Below are 20,410 nucleotides of genomic sequence, written 5' to 3'. Positions count from 1 at the left end.
CAGCCTATTGTACTTTATCTGTTTATTTATGTGTGTGTGTGTGTGTGTGTATATATATATATATATTCTATGGTATATGGACACACTGATCTGTTCCGTATTTATGCCTACAATATTCTGTTGTGCTGCAGCAAGCAAGAATTTCATTGTCCTATCTGGGACACATGACAATAAACTCTCTTGACTTGACTTGACTAAATGTTATACCCTTTATCCTGTATCTGTACACTGTGGACAGCTTGAATGTTAGAGAGAGTTAGATTTAGCTCTTGGGGTGAAAGGAATCAACAGATATGGGGGGAAAAGTTGAAACAAGGTGCTAATTTTGATTATTTTTTTAAGGAACTGCAAATGCTGGAAAATCGAAGGTAGACAAAAGTGCTGGAGAAACTCAGCGGGTGCAGCAGCATCTATGGAGCGAAGGAAATAGGCAACGTTTCGGGCCGAAACCCTTCTTCACACTGGGGTCTGAGCTTGCAGTCTGAAGAAGGGTTTCGGCCTGAAACGCTGCCAATTTCCTTCGCTCCATAGATGCTGCTGCACCCGCTGAGTTTCTCCAGCACTTTTGTCTACCTACTGATTTTGAATGATGAGCCATGATCATATTGAATGATGGTGCTGGCTAGAAGGGCCGAATGGCCTACTCCAACACCTATTTTCTATGTCTAGTCTTTTTGCTGCCTGGAAAGCACATAACAAAAAAAGCTTCTCACTGTACCTCGGTGCACATGTCCATGAACTAAATTAGAGTTTTCAAGATTGTGGTTATTCCAGATGTTGGTGTTTTGCTAAAGAACTATAAAATGATTTTCATTCTGCAGCTGAATTGAGTTTTTGTGAAGCATGCAATAACTATCAGCATTGTTGAAAAGGTCATATGTTACGGATTTTATTTTTAAAAAAGCTCAAGGAAAGAAAACAGTGTTGTGCTAAATGTTTTTCCAGACTAGAGAATGTCAGATCCAAGACCCAGTGAATTCAGTGACATTTCAATTTCCCCATGAAATTGAACCTCGGTGTGAAAAACAGTGATGATACCAATCGACGTGATAGACTGAAGATAGACACAGAATGCTGGAGTAACTCAGCGGGACAGGCAGCCTCTCTGGAGAGAAGGAATGGGTGACGGTTCAGGCCGCGACCCTTCTTCAGACTGAGAGTCAGGGGAGAGGGAGACAGAGATAAGGAAGTGGAAGGTGTGAAACTGACAAAAGGGGGTGGAGATCAAGGAAAATGTAGAATAGATCATTGTTAGCTAGGAGAAGGCGACAATGAAGCAAGCGCAGATAACATTTAATCAGGAGGACAGTCAGACTGGGAAGGGGGAGGGATGGAGAGAGAGAGAGAGGGAAAGCAAGGGTTAGCGTGACAAGCTAGCGACATGGGCAGTCGAGTGGGAATTGGAATTTAACACAAACGTGAGGTGAGCATTATAGCAGAAGGTGACACAGCTGATCGAGTGTATGCCTATTGATTCCAGTGAGCCAAGTCCAATCTTGATCTTCAGTGCTGCCCGTGTGCTTTGCATCGTTCTCTCTGTGACCGCCTGGATTCCTTGAGACACTCTGATTTCCTCCCATACCCCAAAGATTCATTTAGTTTAGTGTGGGGATAGCGTATGGAAGCAGGCCCTTTCGGCCCACCGAGTCCGTGCCGACCAGCGGCCACGCGTACACCAGTTCTCTGCTCTGTTCACCACGCTCTGTCCTGCCCCTCCTCTCTCCCAGCTGTAGTTCCCGTCCCCTCCACAATCAGGCTGAAGAAGGGCTCCCCCCCAAAATGTCTCCCATTCTTTTTCTCCTGGGATGCTGCCTGACCTCATTATTTTACACACAACGCTCCCATCGTGTTTGAACTGATATTGGTTACTGTCGGGCGGCACGGTGGCGCAGCGGCAGAGTTGCTGCCTCACAGCGCCAGAGACCCGGGTTCCATCCCGACCACGGGTGCTGTCCTTGCGGAGTTTGCACGTTCTCCCCGTGACTTTTCCCCGGCTGCTCCTGTTTCCTCTCGCGTTCCAAAGGCTTGCAGGTTTCTAGGTTAATCGGCTTCTCAAAATTGTCCCTAGAGTGTGGGGTAGAACTAGATTACGGGTGATCGCTGGTCAGCGTAGGCCGAATGGCCTGTTTCCATGCTGTATCTAAACTAAAGAAAAAACTAAACCAGTAGCATGAGAAAAATAGTTATGCATCCTGATTAGAGAGTATATCATGGGTAGGTGAACATCATTTGTGTCAGGATGACATTTTAAGAATGTTGTGTATTCTTAGAATGTTTTTAATGGCAGGATGTTGATTCAAATCAACAGGATGCTGTTGATTAGTTGGGATTCTGCCCACTGGTGGGTGGTTAACTCATCCCTTCCCACCCAAACCATCCCCTCCCCAGGTACCTTCCCCTGCAACCACAGGAGATGCAACACCTGTCCCTATACCTCCCCCCTCGACTCTGTCCAGATCCCCGACAGTCCTTTCAGGTTAGGCAGAGGTTTACTTGCACCTCCTCCAACCTCATCACCTGTTCCAGGTGTGGACAGCTGCGAGACTAAGTGTAGACTGTGCGATCGTTTTGCTGAACACCTTTGCTCAGTCAGCCTGAACCCTACCTGATCTCCCGGTTTCTCCTGAGATGCTGCCTGTCCCGCTGAGTTACTCCAGCTTTTTGTGTCGATCTTTGGGTCATGTCATAGTTGGATAAAAACTGCTGGAGTAATGCAGCGGGTCAGGCAGCATCTCAGGAGAACATGGATAGACGGCGCTTCGGGTTGAGACCCATCTGTCGAAGTATTGGGCAGCTACTTAGGCTCCAGTGCCCAATAACTGCTGAAGTTGTTGAGGTGTTGTATGATTTTGTAGTTTGTGAACGATGCTATTCTTAGCAGTGCACCGATTAGTTTAGTTTCTAGATACAGTGCGGAAACAGGGCCTTCGCCCCATCGAGCCGCACCGACCGGCGATCCCTGCACTATAACACTATTCTACACCAAGAACAATTTTTATATTCATACCAAGCCAGTTAACCTACAAACCAGTACGTCTTTGGAGTGTGGGCGGAAACCCAAATTCTCGGAGGAAACGCATGCAGGTCACGGGGAGGACGTACAAACTCCGTACAGACAGCGCCCGTAATTGGGATCGAACCCGGGTCTCTGGCGCTGTAAGGCAGTAACTCTATGTCTGCCGCCCCAGAGGGATAAGGGCCAAACGCAGGCTGGTGGGACTAGTGTAGATGAGACGTGTTGATCGGTGTGGGCAAGTTGGGCCTGTCTCCATGATGTATGACTCTACCTAGATTAGCACTTGATTAGCACTCTGATTGAGGCAGGGTGTAAAGAAACTTGCATTTAAAGCAGTTTGCGTAGTTTTAGTTCATCCCAATGTGCTCCACAGCCAACAGATTGAGGTTTCGCCACTATTACAAAGCTTGGCAACCAGTTTGCACAGCTAGCTTCTGCAGGCAGGACCATACAGCACAAGGAGATAGACACAAAATGCTGGAGTAACTCAGCCAGTCAGGCAGATCACCTGAGAAAAAGAACAGGTGATATTTCGAGTCGAGACCCTTTGGGTCGGGGAACAGGCCCTTCGGCCCACAATGTCCATGCCAAACGATGCAAGATTCGACATCGGGACGAGTTTAGTTTAGAGATACAGCACGGAAACAGGCCCTTCGGCCCACCGAGTCCGCACCGACCAGCGATCCCCACACACCTACACCATCCGTCACACACTAGGGAGAATTTCCATGTATACCAAGCCTATTAACCTGTACGTTTTTGGAATGTGGGAGGAAACCGGAGATCCCGGAGGAAACCCACGCAGTTCACGGGGAGAAGGTACAAACTCCATTCAGACGGCCCCCGTAGTCATGATTGAACCTGGGTCTCCTGCGCTGTGAGGCAGTAGCTCTACCACTGCGCCACCTTGCCGTCCAGTGCAATGGAATTGCTCAATTAGGACCAAGGTTAGACTCTGTGTTGAATGGCTGCCTCCTGTACTGTAAGAATTCTTTGATGCTCCACACTTTTATTATCTGCCTGTGCCTAATTGGGTTAACTCCCTCTTTAATTGGATTAGCCTACTTGTTACAGATTATTACAATCTTAGGTTCAAAAACTAAAAGGCTTGGATAGTGAAGAGGATGTTTCCACTAGTGGGAGAGTCTAGGACCAGAGGTCATGGCCTCAGAATTCAAGGACGTTCCTTTAGGAAGGAATTTCTTTAGGCAGAGGGTGGTGAATCTCATGAATTCATTGCCACAGAAGGCTGTGGAGACCAAGTCAGTTGATATTTTTAAGGCAGAGATAGATAGATTCTTGATTAGTACGGGTGTCAGGGGTTATGTGGAGAAGGCAGAAGAATGGGGTTAGGAGGGAGAGATAGATCAGCCATGATTGAATGGCGGAGTAGACTTGATGGGCCGAATGGCCTAATTCTGCTTCTATCACTTATGACCGTATGAAAATGCTGGAGGAACTCAGCTGAGCCGGGCAGCATCTGAGCCGGTGCTGTCTGTCCAGAGTTTGTCCGTTCTCCCTGTGACTGCGTGAGTTTTCTCTGGGCGCTCCGGTTTCCTCGCACACTCCAAAGACGTGCAGGTTTATAGGTTAATAATTGCCTTTGGTAAAATTGTAAATTATACCTGGAGTGTAGGATAGTGTTAGTGGATCACTGATCGATGTCGGCTGAAGGGCGTGTTTCCGCTCTATACCTCCAAAGTTAAGTAAGCTATTAGTAAGCATGCAGGTACAGCAGGCAGTGAAGAAAGCCAATGGCATGTTGGCCTTTATAACAAGAGGAGTTGAGTTTAGGAGCAAAGAGGTCATTCTGCAGTTGTACAGAGCCTTAGTGAGACCACACCTGGAGTATTGTGTGCAGTTTTGGTCCCCTAATTTGAGGAAGGACATTCTTGCTATTGTGGGAGTGCAGCGTAGGTTTACAAGGTTAATTCCCGGGATGGCGGGACTGTCATATGCTGAGAGAATGGAACGGCTGGGCTTGTACATTCTGGAGTTTAGAAGGATGAGAGGGAATCTCATTGAAACATATAAGATTGTTAAGGGTTTGGACACGCTAGAGGCAGGAAACATATTCCCGATGTTGGGGAGTCCAGAACCAGGGGCCACAGTTTAAGAATAAGGAGTAAGCCATTTAGAACAGAGATGAGAAAACAATTTTTCTCACAGAGAGTGGTGAGTCTGTGGAATTCTCTGCCTCAGAGGGCGGTGGAGGCAGGTTCTCTGGATGCGTTCAAGAAAGAGCTAGATAGGGCTCCTAAAAATAGCAGAGTCAGGGAATATGGGGAGAAGGCAGGAACGGGGTACTGATTGGGGATGATCAGCCACGAGCCATGGTGCTGGCTCGAAGGGCCGAATGGCCTACTCCTGCACCTATTGTCTATTGTCGACATCTCGACCTTAACGTGCTTCCGCAATTAACCCGACTGTTTTCCTCAGTCAGCTGGCCTCGCTGAAGATAAACTCGATTCAGCCCAGACCTGAATGGCAGGCAACTCCTCCAACATTAACAACCTAGCCGAATACTGCAAAGACACAAGTGCTGGAGTAACTCAGCAGGTCAGGCAGCATCTATGGGGAAGGACACAAAAAACTGGAGTAACTCAGCGGATCAGGCAGCATCTATGGAGACAAAGAATAGGTGACATTACAGGTCGAGACCCTTCATCTCGCCACGAAATGTCACCTATTCCTTGTCTCCATAGATGCTGCCTGATCCGCTGAGTTACTCCAGCTTTTTGTGTCCATCTTCAGTTGAAACCAGCATCTGCAGTTCCTTCCCAGGCATCTCTGGAGAACATGGATAGGCCCGCAAGTTGTGTTTCGCTCGTAGAACTACAGGTGCTCGAATCTTATCTCCAGTCAATATCTTATTACAGTTTGTGGAAGTCACTCAGCATAAATTGGCTGTAATTTCCCTGCCGTTCAATACTTGGACAGTAAATCCTCTGCGAATCAAGTGGCTGTGAAAGATTCTATAATAAGACGGATCTGCACATCTATATATATAAACACGTACTGGAATAATTGGGAGGTCATTTGGAGTCTGCGGTGATTATGCGGTGTCCCATGGCAACTGAAGGTTAGGTGTCATTTTGAATAGGACAACCTGGATAATGACGGCACAGCAGCTGGAGTTGCTGCCTCACAGTGACGGGGAACCAGTTTAGATCCTGACCTCACGCACTTACTGTACAGCATTACGGCGTTAATTCCCGGGATGGCTGGGACTGTCATATGTTGAGAGAATGGAGCGACTGGGCTTGTATACACTGGAATTTAGAAGGATGAGAGGGCATCTTATTGAAACACACAAGATTATTAAGGGATTGAACACGCTAGAGGCAGGACGTGTTCCTGATGTGGGGGAGTCCAGAAGCAGGGGCCACAGTTTAAGAATAAGGGGTAGGCCATTTAGAACGGAGATGAGGTCAAACCTTTTCACTCAGAGAGTTGTGAGTCCGTGGAATTCTCTGCCACAGAAGGCAGTGGAGGCCAATTCTCTGGATGCTTTCAAGAGAGAGTTGGATAGTGCTTTTAAAGATAGCGGAGTCAGGGGATATGGGGAGAAGGCAGGAACGGGGTTTTGGGTGTGGATGATCAGCCATGATCACAGTGAATGGCGGTGCTGGCTCGAAGGGCCGAATGGCCTACTGCTGCACCTATTGTCTATTGTCTATTTGTACGTTCTCCCTGTGACCTCGTGGGTTTTCCCTGGGTGCTTCGGTTTCCTCCCACATTCCAAAGACGTACAGGTTTGTATGTCAATTGGCTTCTGTAAATTGTCCCCAGTGTGTAGGATAGTGCGAGTTGATGAGAAAGTAGGATAGCACAGAACTAGTGTGAACAAGTGACGATAGACAATAGGTGCAGGAGTAGGCCATTCGGCACTTCGAACAAGCACCGCCATTCAATGTGATCACGGCTGATCATCCACAATCAGTACCCCGTTCCTGATCGATGTTTGGTCTGGCCCTGGTGGGCCGAACGGCCTGTTTCCATGCTGTATCTCTAATCCAATCTGCTGATGCTGCTTTACAAAAAAAAAAGACACAAACTGATGAAGTAAATCTGCGAAGGTAGACAAAAATGCTGGAGAAACTTAGCGGGTGCAACAGCATCTATGGGGCGAGGGAAATAGGCAACGTTTCAGGCCGAAACGTTGCCTATTTCCCTCGCTCCATAGATGCTGCTGCACCCGCTGAGTTTCTCCAGCATTTTTGTCTACCTTCGATTTTCCAGCAACTGCAGTTCCTTCTTAAACAAGTAAATCTGTGAGTCAGGCAGCATCTCTGAGGGACATGGAGAGGTGACGTCTCGGGTCGGGATCCTTCTTCAGATTTGGGAGGAAACTAGGTCACATGGGCGAAGACATGCAAACTCCACATGACAGTGTAGCATTTGGACAGTGGAGACAACAAGCGACTGCAGATGCTGGAATCTTGATCAAAAGTACAAAATGTGTAGGTCTGAAGAAGGGTCTCGACCCGAAACGTCACCCATTCCTTCTCTCCAGAGATGCTTCCTGTCCCTCTGAGTTACTCCAGCATTTTGTGTCTGTCTCAAAGTACGACGTGTTGGAGGAACTCGGCAGGCCAGGCAGCATCTGTGGAAGGAATGCACAGTCTGAAGAAGGGTCTCAACCCGAAATGTCACCTGCCCTTTCCCTCCAAAGATGCTGCCTGACCCCCTGAGAGTTCCTCCAGCACTCTGTGCTTTGACTGTAGTTTAGTTTATTGTCACTTGTTGTATCGAGCTACAGCGAAAACCTTTCTTGTTGCATGCTATCCAGTCAGCGGAAAGGCTATACGTGAATTACAATCAAGCCGTCCACAGTGTACAGATACAGGATGATGGCAATAACATTTAGTGCAAGGTAAAGTCCGATTAAAGATGGTACTATTGTGCTGGAAGAATCTGCGGATGCTGGTTTACACCGAAGATAAACACAAAATGCTGGAGTAATTAAACTATGTTATACTCCAATCAAAGCACAAAGTGCTGGAGTAAAATGGTGGTATTCGTATACTCACTGGAATTTAGGAGGATGAGGGGGATCTTATAGAAACAGATACAATTCTTATGGGATTGGACAGGCTAGATGCAGGAACAAATGTTCACGATGTTAGGGGAGTCCAGAACCAGGGGTCACACAGTTTAAGAATAAGGGGCAGGCCATTTAAGACTGAGATGAGGAAAAACATTTTCACCCAGGGAGTTGTGAATCTGTGGAATCCTCTCCCACAGAAGGCAGTGGAGGCCAATTCACTGGATGTTTTCAAGAGTTAGATCTAGCTCAGGGCGAATGGAATCAAGGGATATGGGGAGAAGGCAGGAACGGGGTACTGAGTGTGGATGATCAGCCATGCTGATATTGAATGGCGGTGCTGACTCGAATTGGCCTACTCCTGCACCTATTCTTTATGTTTCAACATGTGAGCTAAGCTATTTCCTCGTGAAAGGTGTGCCATTTACTGGCTGGCAGTGAGCTGATGTGTGATAGTGACACTGATTGTACAACACGGGGTGACGGAGTCACAAGCAGGTTATCATTGCCTCAGGTTTTTACACAAAGGTCACTTGAACAACTCGCCAGGTTTAAAATCCCAACATATTTTCGCTAGGACCAGAATCATCTCCCAGACTATTTTGAGCTGCAGAAGAATCTCATGAATCTGCTCTGGAATGTGTTTTAGATTTGACCTGATGTCAGTAATTTTCCTTTCCTGATTCCACTCATCTGACAACCATGTTCAGATTTTTCCAGCACTGTTTGCTGAGTGTCTGTGTGTCTGTCTGTGTGTCTGTCTGTGTGTCTGCGTGTCTGTCTGCGTGTCTGTCTGCGTGTCTGTCTGCTTGTCTGTCTGTCTGTGTGTCTGTCTGTGTGTGCCGTCACTAAACAAGCAGGTGCTGGAGGCAAAGAAGCAGAAGAACTCTGCGGGTCAGGCAGCATCTGTGGAAGCTATAGGCACGCCAACATTTCTGGTCGAGATCCAGCATCAGGATTGAGAGGGGAGAGGAAAGATCATAGGTCACAAGTGATAGGAGCAGAATTAGGCCATTCGGCCCATCAAGTCTACTCCGCCATTCAATCACGACTGATCTATCTCTCCCATCTACCCCCATTCTCCTGCCTTCTCCCCATAACCCCTGACACCCGTACTAATCAAGAATCTATCTATCTCTGCCTTGAAATTATCCCTTGACTTGGCCTCCACAGCCGTCTGTGGCAAAGAATTCCACAGATTCACCACCCTCTGACTCTCTGATTCACCACCCTCTGTAAATTTTAGCGAGTGCAGGCCCAGTGCCGTCAAACGCTCATCATAGGTTAACGCACTCATTCCTGGGATGATTCTCATAAACCTCCTCTGGACCCTCTCCAGAGCCAGCACATCCCTCCAAATGCGGCCTGACCAGCGCCCTATAGAGCCTCAGAGTTACATCCCTGTTTTTGTATTCTAGCTCGCTTGAAATAAATGCGAGAAAATTTTTTTTTTTTAAAAAGGTGCGGGTGGGGATGGAGAATGGGGTTCAGATTCTTATGGGCAGTAGGTACAATCAGTTGGGGAGAGGATGATGAACAAAATGGACCTGGTGGGGGAAAGGGAAGGGTGAACAAAGGGAGAAGAAACCGTACGTGGACGGGCGAGTGTGTTTTGGGAGAACACCGAGGAATTTCTTTCGCCAGAGTGGGGTGAATCTTTGGAGGTCATGGCCACAGAAGGCGTTGGAGGCCAGGTCAATGGAGATTTTTAAATTGGAGTTGGACAGGTTTGTAATTAGTGTGGATGTCAAAGGGGAAAGGCAGGAGAATGGGGTTGAGAGGAAAAGAGAGATCAGCTATGATTGAATGGCGGAATAGACTCGATGGGCTGAATGGCCTTATTCTGCACCTGTGACGTGAACTTATCACCCGAGAATGTGGATTACTGTAATTCAAAGGTTGTGGGATGGAAGGGGGCATCTTGTTTGGTGTAATGACTCCTTTGTCTTGAAGTAAGTAGCCTTCTGTATTGCCAAAGACTGTGGGCCCTTAAGTGATATTAGAATGCCTTGTCATAACACAAATTGAATTTAACACAAGTTGGACAAAACACGATCAATGAATTATGGAACGCTATTTACATTAAGTAGGCCAAGTTGGCCATAACACGATTAGGTTTGGGGGATATACACAAAATGCTGGAGTCAATCAGCGGGACAGGCAGCATCTCTGGAGAACATGGATAGGTGACGTTTTGGGTCACAACCCTTCTTCAGACTTGCGATTGGGAGATAGAGAACTAGTCAAACATTACTTTGGAAACTGACAAACAACCTAGAAAAAAAGCTGAGGTAGACAAAAATGCTGGAGAAACTCAGCGGGTGAGGCAGCAATCTATGGAGCGAAGGAAATAGGCAACGTTTCGGGTCGAAACCCTTCTTCAGACTTCCTGTTTCCTTCGCTCCATAGATGCTGCCTCACCCGCTGAGTTTCTCCAGCATTTTTGTCCACCTTCGATTTTCCAGCATCTGCAGTTCCTTCTTAGAAAAAAAAGCTGTCTTGGATTTAAACAATTTCCGGGGGGGAAACTGTTCCCGTGTAACTTCCCTGCAGTAATCAGGCACCAATGTCTCTTAAGAACACAGCTGCTACTTGAACCGCAGGTGGCCATTGAAATTGATGTGTAATCACTTCTATTAATACGTGCCCCAAAACTCTTTGAAAGAATGTAACATACAGCCTTTAGAATTTTTAGCTTGTAGTAAACAAAAAGCTTATTTAAAAGACTAATTTTGAAAAATAGGAAAAATAACATTGTTATTGTGAATGAAAAACTCTTCAGCATTGAACCCACTTTTCACTGTTGATACAATTATCTGTATAACGTGATTTAAATACAATACCAGGTGTTTAGGAATGCAAATATTCCATTACAGCAGAACCTGTATGGGGAAATCACAGAAAATATTAAAAATCCAGTCTAGAGAAGGGTCCTAATCTGAAACATCACTTATCCCTGTTCTCCAGAGATGCTGCCTGACCCGCTGAGTTACTCCTGCACTTTGTATGCCTTAAGGGGCTGTCCCACTGCGGCGACCTAATTGGCGAGCTCAGACGAGTTTGCCATCGACTCATACTCGCTACATGGTCGACACGAGATCCTAGGAGGTCTTTGTAACTCTCCTTCATGCTCGAGAGTAGTCCCCGCGTACTCGAGGCCTCAGCTAGGTCGCTGCGTTTTTTTCAACATGCTGAGAAATGCCCGTGAGTAAAAAAAGGTCGCCATGGAAAAAATCGATACATTTTTTACTCGTAGGTTTAGTCTAAGTAGGTCGTAGTAGGTCGGCATGTTATTCGTAGGTAATCGAGGGTAGCCGAAGGTAGTCGTAGATAGTCTTCAACATAGTCGAAGGGAGGTCGATGGAGATCGAAAGTCGTCTTCACTCTCCACTATTCGGTGTCCAATTTTCCCGAAGCTAGTCTTCTACATAGTCGAAGGAGGTCGAAGGAGGTCTTCTACATGACACTTTTTCAAACTCTCCTAAATTCTTCTAAACTCACCAATTAGGTTGCCGCAGTGGGACAGCTCCTTGAAGAATGCATGGGCCTATCAATAGTCAAAAAGATGGTTGAATTTCCTGGTTGAAATCCTTGAATCTAATTTTGTGGAAATAAAATAAATCAGACGTGGCTGTTTTAAAAAATAAATTTTTACCTCTCCTTTGTAAATGGTATTCACCTGATTTTAAACTTTAGAGATACAGTGCGGAAACAAGCCCTTTGGTCATCCAGTCCACGCCGACCAGCAATCAACACCGTACACTAGCACTATTCGACACTCTAGGAACAATTTACAATTTTACCAAAGCCAATTAACCTACAAATCTGTTCGCCTTTGGAGTGCTGGAAGGAACCGGAGCTCCCGGAGAAAACCCACGCGGTCACAGGCAGAACGTACAGACTCCATACAGCCCTGTGGTAGAAATATTCTTATTTTTATTAATGTCTGTTTTAAAAATAGAATCCAATATTAATCCACTCTGACTCAATGAGATTTTCCCTTGAGGGAACTATCTTTTATTTGCAACCCAATGTTTAATATAGTTCTGAATTTGAAGTGAAGACTTTTCGTTGAAAAGTCATCTTTACTTAATCATATAAAATACCCTGAAGAAATGCTGTTGAAAAGGTTTGGTGGGAAGCTAACAACTTGGGATGCCCAATGTCTGTGATAGAAAAGAGACAAAAGTGCACAAGTAACTCAGCAGATCAGGCAGCATCTCTGGAGAAAATAGACTGGAGACATTTCGGGTCAGGTCCGTCTTCAGACTGATTGTGGTGGGTAGGGGGAGCTGAAAGAGAGGAGAGGCAACACAAAGCCTGGCGAGTGATAGGTGGATACAGGTGAGGGGGGGTTTTGATGGGTGGATGGTTGTATGAAAAGACAAAAGGTGTCAGATAAGGATGGAAGTCGGAGAACTTTAAGTAATCTTGCATTCCCTCCCCCACCCAAGTACTCTACCTTCAAGTAATCCTTGTGTTCTCCCCATCCCTCTCCCCCTCCCCATCCCTCTCCCCTCCCCTCCCCCTCCCCCTCCCCCTCCCCCTCCCCCTCCCCCTCCCTCTCTCTCCCCCTCTCCCCCCCTCTCCCCCTCTCCCCCTTTATGCGGATAAATGTGAGGTTATCCACTTTGGTAGCAAAAACAGGAAGGCAGATTACTATCTAAATGGTGTCAAGTTGGGAAAAGGGGAAGTACAACGGGATCTGGGGGTCCTTGTTCATCAGTCTATTAAAGTAAGCATGCAGGTACAGCAGGCAGTGAAGAAAGTGAATGGCATGTTGGCCTTTATAACAAGAGGAATCGAATATTGGAGCAAAGAGGTCCTTCTGCAGTTGTACAACGCCCTAGTGAGACCACACCTGGAGTATTGTGTGCAGTTTTGGTCCCCTAATTTGAGGAAGAACATTCTTGCTATTGAGGGAGTGCAGCGTAGGTTTACAAGGTTAATTCCCGGGATGGCGGGACTGAGAGAATGGAGCGGCTGGGCTTGTACACTCTGGAGATTGGGGATGATCAGCCATGATCACATTGAATGGCGGTGCTGGTTCGAAGGGCCGAATGGCCTACTCCTGCACCTATTGTCTATTGTGATCATTGCAGTGAGAGGCCGCGCGACGTTTTGGTCTATTTCTAAGCCGACTGTAATTAACAGTGGAATCCATTTTGATGAAATGTCACACAAAGGCCAAGATATGATTATTGTGGAAGGTGGCTGTACATGGAGATAAATAGCTGACGATGGACTTTTTAAAGCAACTCTACCGCTGTGCTACCATTCCACCGCGAGTGTGCTAAGCCACAGAGAGCACCAGTAACCAGAATAGATGTGCAGGCCGCAGTGTAGCAAGATGTTCTGCCAGCAAACTCGGCAGAGCTCTTGAATTAGCTCGTACAGTGGGACAGCCCCTTTCTTCTCTCTTGCATTCCCATCACGCTAATAGGAAAGCAGCAACCACTTGTATTCACCATTTTAATGATACAGCGTGGAAAAAGGCTCTTGGTCCCACCGAGTCCACGCCCAAGAGCGATCACCAGCACTATCCTACACACTAGGGACAATTTACAGAAGCTAATTGACCTACAAACCTGCACGTCTTTGGAGTGTGGGAGGAAACTGGAGCTCCCGGTAAAAAACCCATGCGGTCACAGGGAGAACGCGCAAACTCCGTACAGACAGCCGCCGTGGTCAGGATCAAACACGGCTCTCTGGCGCTGTGAGGCAGCCACTCAGTTCCCTCGGGTTCCTATTAAATCTTTCCTCTCTCACCGTAAACCCGTGCCCTATGGTTCACGATTCCCACGTGTACCAGGATACAGCGAAATTCATGGCTATTCGATAAAATCATACTATTCATAAACACAATCATAAATAACTATACAAGTGCAAAGATTGTAGTGTGAGTATGATAAACTTCACCAAGCCAATATCCGCTCACCCATCCCAAGCATCAGTTTAGTATTCAGAGTATCTCACCTACTAAATTTAAAGAAAGCAATAAGAACAGCAAATACTGCAACCACATAGCAGGTTAGAAAGCAAAACAGTGGCAAGAAAGGCAGTTAATATTTCACATCAGGGTGACTCAATCCAAATCACTAGATCTGGCCGGTAGTGCCCCACTTTCTGCTTTCTGTCTCACTGGAGATGTACAGAATTTAGACTGGGTTACGTTGTGTAGCAGATGAAAGCCGCTTGACGTGAGAGTTGAGAAAAGTTCTCCTTGGGATGTTGGGGTAAGAACTAGCCTGACAGATATTTTTAGGATGTTGAGTGGTCATAAGTGGTCGGAGCAGAATTAGTGCATTCGGCCCATCGAGCCTACTCCGCCATTCAAGCATGGCTGATCTATCTTTTCCTCTCAACACCATTCTCCTGCCTTCTCCCCGTAACCCCTGACACCCGTACTAATCACGTATCTGGCAATCTCCGCCTTAAAAATATCCACAGTCTGCGGCAATTAATTCCACAGATTCACCACCCTCTGGCTAAAGAAATGACTTCTATCCATTCTAAAAGGTACGTCCTTTTACTCTGAGGCTGTGCCCTCTGGTCCCAGACTCTCCTACTAGTGGAAACATCCTCTCCACAACCAAGGCATCCAGTGTTTTTGCTAACGTGACTGGAGGTGCTTGTTCCTCGGCACTGTGGCATTTGGGAGGCCAGTAAAATTACTCTTAAAATGTCCAGAATTTGGAAGGGTCTCCCTGTAAAGGTGGTGAATGGAGGTTCAATGAGGAATGGACAGGCTCTGTAGGAAGAGTTTGAATGTGCGGCTAGGCGTGACAGACCCTTTTGGATTCAGAACCACCATGTACCTGTCCGTATTTAATTTGAATGTTGCTAAACTATACCTCAGCTACCTCCTCTGGCAGCTTGTTCCATACATTCACCACATTCTGTGTAGGGAAAAAGTTCCCCCTCAGTTTCCCATTAAATCTTCCACCTCTCACCTTAAACCTATGTCCCCGAGGTTCTTTATTCCCTTCCTCTGGGTAAAAGACTCTGCATTCACCCCGTCTACTGCTCTCACGATCTTACACACTTCTATACAATCACCCCACCTCCTACTGCACCCCAAGGAATAAACTCCTAGCCTGACCAATCTTTTCCTAAAGCTCGGTCGGGCTCCTTCCTGTGCTGCCTGTCCCGCAGAGTTAAGGGCCTGTCCCACTTGGCTGCCTTTTGCGCGCCATTTACGCGACCTGCACGGGTGTGGGTAGCGCGTGGGTAGCGTGGGGACGGGCGCATGGAGTGGCGTGGAGGAGTGTGGACTTCGTCCTGCACGAAATCTTCGCGCGCCACCGGCCTGTCGTGGAACAGACGGCCAAAGTGGGACAGCCCCAAGACCCTGGCGCGACGCAACGTCTCACCTCCAACAGCAGCAGAAGCAGGCAAACGATCGCTGAACTCGGCCTGGGGCTCACGGCCGTTGCGGTCCGGATCCGCCCCCACTTCTACTCCCAGAGCGGGGCCAAGAAACTTGGAGATAGACACAAAATGCAGGAGTAACTCAGCGGGACCGGCAGCATTCCTGGAGAGAAGCAATCGGTGACGTTTCGGGTCGAGACCCTTCTTTCAGACTGAAGAAGAGTCTTGACCCGAAACATCATCCATTTCTTCTCTCCAGAGATGCTGCCGGTCCCGCTGAGTTACTCCTGCATTTTGTGTCCATCTTCAAATGACGCCACGCGCTCCAGACGGCTGTGCGGACGCATGATGACGCGCGAGACTCCCGCGCGGGACCGTCACTAGCGGCCTGTCGCGTAAGTGGGACAAGCCCTTTACTCCAGCATTTTGTGTCTATGTTCAGTGTGAAGAAGGGTCCTGACCTGAAATGTTGTTCGCGGCTTGACCATGTGATGATTAATTAGATGTTGATTTCATTGTGATGGGTTGTAAAAGGTCACATTTCCAAATGCATTTTTTTTCTGTTAAAGGAAAATCTAATTTACTTTCAACCGTCTGTCTCCCATTTTGAGTGCTTATTCTGTAGACAAACCACATTCCCTCTGCTTTCCTGCCTGGAATGAGAGCCAGAGAGTCTTGTTGTTTGCGAGTCTTTGCTTGATGTATCAAATTGAACAAATAGGGTGAAACGAACTTCCAAGCGAAGTTTGCTGGGTAACGTTGTGAAATCGTGGTTGATATTGCTCGCGAGAACCAGAAACAATAACATGTTGGGAATACTAGTGGGGGATAAAATGTGGAACTAGAGCGGTGATCTTCAGTCAGGTTTTCAGCGCCCCTAATATTTTGTTTTTGAAAGTGCATTATGTTGTCAGAGTCAATATTTGAGATTGTTATAAAGCTGACCACACAGTTGTCCTATTGTAAGCCAGTCAGGCGTGTTGGTTGACTGCGATTAAACTTGCAAGCCAGATAATGCTAACCTCTGTTATAAAATGGTGCCTTGCGCTGCTGGCCCTTTATGCTCAGCTGGACTTATTTTTAACAGGGTACCATGAAGGCACTGTGTACCGAAATATTCTGTCTTTGTGCTCAGATTTCTGTATCGTAAACATCAATTTTTATACTTTTGCGTAAGGAAAGACATTCAGAAAGGGATTTTTTACAGAAAGAGCAGTGCAGTTTAAAAATGAATATTCAGCGTACAGATACAGAGTGGAAGCGGGCGGGCCCTTTGACCCACCAAGTCCATGCTGACCATCGATCAGCCGTTCACGCTAGTTCTGCGTCATCCAACTTTCGTGTTCTTTCCCTGCGCATTGGGGACAATTTTATTTATTTATTTATTTATTTTTTAAATTTTTTTTTTAAACCCTTCCACATGTGAAACCGGAGCAGCTGAGAAAACCCACGGGGTCTCATGGAGAACGTGCACACTCCGCACGGACAGCAGCCATAGTTAGGATTGAACCTGGGTCTCTGGTGCTGTGAAGCAGCAACTCTACCGCTGCGCCACCATGCCGCCCGTAGCGTTTCGGTTCGGGTCGGTGAAGAAGGATCCCGAGCTGAAAAGTCACCTATCCATGTTCTCCAGAGATGCTGCCTGACTTGGAGAGTAAAAGCCCTGTCCCACTGTACGAGTTCATTCAAAGATTTCTCCCGAGTTTGCCCTGATTCGAACTCAGTGATTTACGGTAATAGCCGCTCGTGGGTGCTCGAGGCTCTCGTGGACATTTTTCAACATGTTGAAAAATCTTCACGAGTTTTCCCGAGCTTACCGCATTTCCCGAGTACCTGCCGTTAGCGTTACGAGCCGCTAAGAGATGTCCCCGAGCTCCGACGTACCCGCTACATACATTCTACGTGCTTACCACGAGTTTGATTATTTTTTTTAACTCGTGAGAGCTCTTGAATTAGCTCATACAGTGGGACAGGGCTTTTACTCCAGCACTTTGTGTCCTTTTCTGGTTTTGGGATGTCATCTGTTTTTTTGTAAACGCCAGTGTGACTGTCTATCACTCTATCTGTCAACCTTTGTTTTGTGACTTGTGTTCCTTCACTATTTCACCTCACGCCAACTGAATGTATTTCCTTTCCCTAAAAATCATATTTACACCATGTTTAAGTAAATGGGCTTCGAGCAGTAACTAGGCTGACACTTTTCCAAGGTTTAGAGGTTTTCTTGATGAAGCTTAAAAATGGAAGCCCTGTGAAGTGCCGGCGTTGTTGTTTTGCTGTTGTTGAGATGACTACATGAGCTGTTGACCTAACCCAAGTCAAACAAGTGTCCACATCAATATTGCAAAATTAATCAAAACATTGCAACTTGAAAATCAATATTGCGCTTTGAATCTTGGTTTTAACTTTCTTCATTTTTTTATTTCTCTCTGTACTAGATGTGCTGAAGCAACATTATTAGTCCTTTGGACTTTAGGCACGGTAATATAAATTACATTTACTGAGTATTTCTCTAAAATATATTGCTATTTTGAGGAATCGGTAGCAGTTTGTCAAATATTGTTCTATTGTGAACCCAAAGAACACATTCCATTGACTGCACTCTTTGCAGTTATTTTTCTAACTTAACTCCAAGTTTTAACTCTTATTCTGAAGAGTCTTGATCTGAACCGTCGCTTGCCCATTCCCTCCAGAGTTCTTCCAGCATTTTGTGTCTTGCTCAAGATTCCACCCATCTTCACTATCTCCTGTTTCCAGCCTGTACAGGTCAGGTCCATCATCGATTTTCCGCAACTGGTGGTCTGGCTCCTCCTTTAACCCGAACCCCCCCCCCCCCCCCCCCCCCCCGGAAGTCCCCCCCAAAAATAGACAATAGGTGCAGGAGTAGGCCATTTGGCCCTTCGAGCCAGCACCGCCATTCAATGTGATCATGGCTGATCATCCCCAATCAGTACCCCGTTCCTGCCTTCTCCCCATATCCCCTAACTCCGCTATTTTTAAGAGCCCTATCTAGCTCTCTCTTGAAAACATCCAGAGAACCTGCCTCCACAGAGAATTCCACAGACTCACCACTCTCTGTGAGAAAAAGTGTTTCCTCGTCTCCGTTCTAAATGGGTTACTCCTGATTCTTAAACTGTGGCCCCTGGTTCTGGACTCCCCCAACATCGGGAACATGTTTCCTGCCTCTAGCGTGTCCAAGCCCTTAACAATCTTATATGTTTCAATGAGATCTCCTCTCATCCTTCTAAACTCCAGAGTGTACAAGCCCAGCTGCTCCATTCTCTCAGCATATGACAGTCCCGCCATCCCGGGAATTAACCTTGTCAACCTACGCTGCACTCCCTCAATAGCAAGAATGTCCTTCCTCAATTTAGGGGACCAAAACTGCACACAGTACTCCAGGTGTGGTCTCGCTAGGGCTCTGTACAACTGCAGAAGGACCTCTTTGCTCCTATATTCGATTCCTCTTGTTATAAAGGCCAACATGCCATTCGCTTTCTTCACTGCCTGCTGTACCTGCATGCTTACTTTCATAGACTGATGTACAAGGACCCCCAGATCCTGTTGTACTTCCCCTTTTCCCAACTTGACGCCATTTAGATAGTAATGTGACACCCAGGCCGGGTAAGTCGGCCGATCTCGACCTCATCGGGACTTCCATGCTACTCAGCGGGTCGAATTTGTCCCCCTGCAGCCGGGGCTCTGGAACCTCTGTATGAGATCAAGAGAGATGTCTCTTGATCTCTTACACTTTCTTATCTCTGTAAAGGGCCTGTCCCACTTAGGCTTTTTTTAGGCGACTAGGCTGTCGCCAAATGGTCGCCGGGGTGTCGCCTATATGGTCGTGAGTAGTCTCCTCAGTCGCCCAAAGAGTCGTAGCGTCTTTCTGGTCGGCGCTGGATTTTCAACATGTTCAAATAATTTTGGCGACAATGGGTTTGACGCCAATGAGCGTAGCTTGACTTCTCCTGACGTAGGTGCTGTCGTAGGTTGTTGCCGGTGCTGACTTCGGTGAATTCCATTGGCGACTACCTGCGTCAACCGGCGACAGGTACCGGCGACTGAATTGTCTTCAGTTGTCGCCGACAGGGTCGTTGCTTGTCGTAGCTTGTCGTGGGTGGATGTAAGCTGACTCCGGTTGTCGTAGGTTGTCACCTGTATGGTGGTGGGTTGTCGTAGGTGTGGTCGTAGGTGGACGTCCTAATGGGTCGCCGGTTGTCGATAGCTTGCCGTAGCTTGACGTCGACTAGGTGGTAGGTTGTTGTAGACATTGTCCTAGACATTGTCGTAGGGAGGTCCAGTCGCCAGTTTTACGGCGACCTGCTACGACTATGGCAGTCGCCTAAAAAATTGCCTAAGTGGGACAGGCCCTTAACTCCCTATCCCCGGAGTCTGAAGAAGGGTCTCGACCCGAAACGTCGCAACTTCCTTGTACCCAGAGATGCTGCCTGTCCCGCTGAGTTACTCCAGCATTTTCAGTCTATCTTCGGCCTTCATATGACAACATTTGTTTAATCGTGTGTTCAGCCAATAACTGCTTGGAACTGGATTTCATGTGGATAAACCAGTTTGGACAGCCAATTAACCTCTGCCGGTCCATCACAGGTACAGACCTCCCCACCATCGAAGGGATCTACACGAGTCGCTGCCTCATAAAGGCAGCCAGCATCATCAGAGATCAGGCTATTAAACCTCCAAATATGCGGCAAAACTATGTAGACTTGGGGGCACTGTTTTTGCCTTTGCACTCGCCTGGTTTGTTCACGTTTTTAAATATGTCTGTATGTATATATAGAATTTAATGATAGACGCAAAGTGCTGGAGTAACTCAGCGGGTCAGGCAGCATTTCTGGAGAAAAAAGATAGGTGACGTTTTGGATCGGGACCCTCCTTCAGGCTGCCGGTCAGTGGGATGGGGGAGTGCATGAGGCGAGAAAAGATCAGGCCAAATCCGCAGATGGATAGTCACAAAAAGATTG

General features: G+C 47.0%; 1 protein-coding gene and 1 long non-coding RNA gene across 2 annotated transcripts in view; one reads left to right on the top strand and one right to left on the bottom strand.

Annotated features, from left to right (window-relative positions):
• ppp1cb (protein phosphatase 1 catalytic subunit beta) overlaps positions 1-20,410 on the top strand; it is a 131,676-nt gene that overhangs the window by 17,648 nt on the left and 93,618 nt on the right. The window lies entirely within an intron of this gene.
• LOC116972954 lies at positions 2,890-16,727 on the bottom strand. Its single transcript, XR_004411961.1, has 3 exons — positions 16,680-16,727; positions 11,588-11,589; positions 2,890-2,901 (listed from the first exon to the last, which is right to left on the bottom strand). It is a non-coding gene; the product is annotated as an uncharacterized LOC116972954 (long non-coding RNA).

Source organism: Amblyraja radiata, chromosome 5 (genome assembly GCF_010909765.2).
Source record: "Amblyraja radiata isolate CabotCenter1 chromosome 5, sAmbRad1.1.pri, whole genome shotgun sequence".
Lineage (NCBI taxonomy): Eukaryota > Metazoa > Chordata > Chondrichthyes > Rajiformes > Rajidae > Amblyraja > Amblyraja radiata.
This window is presented reverse-complemented; position numbering and strand designations above follow the sequence as displayed.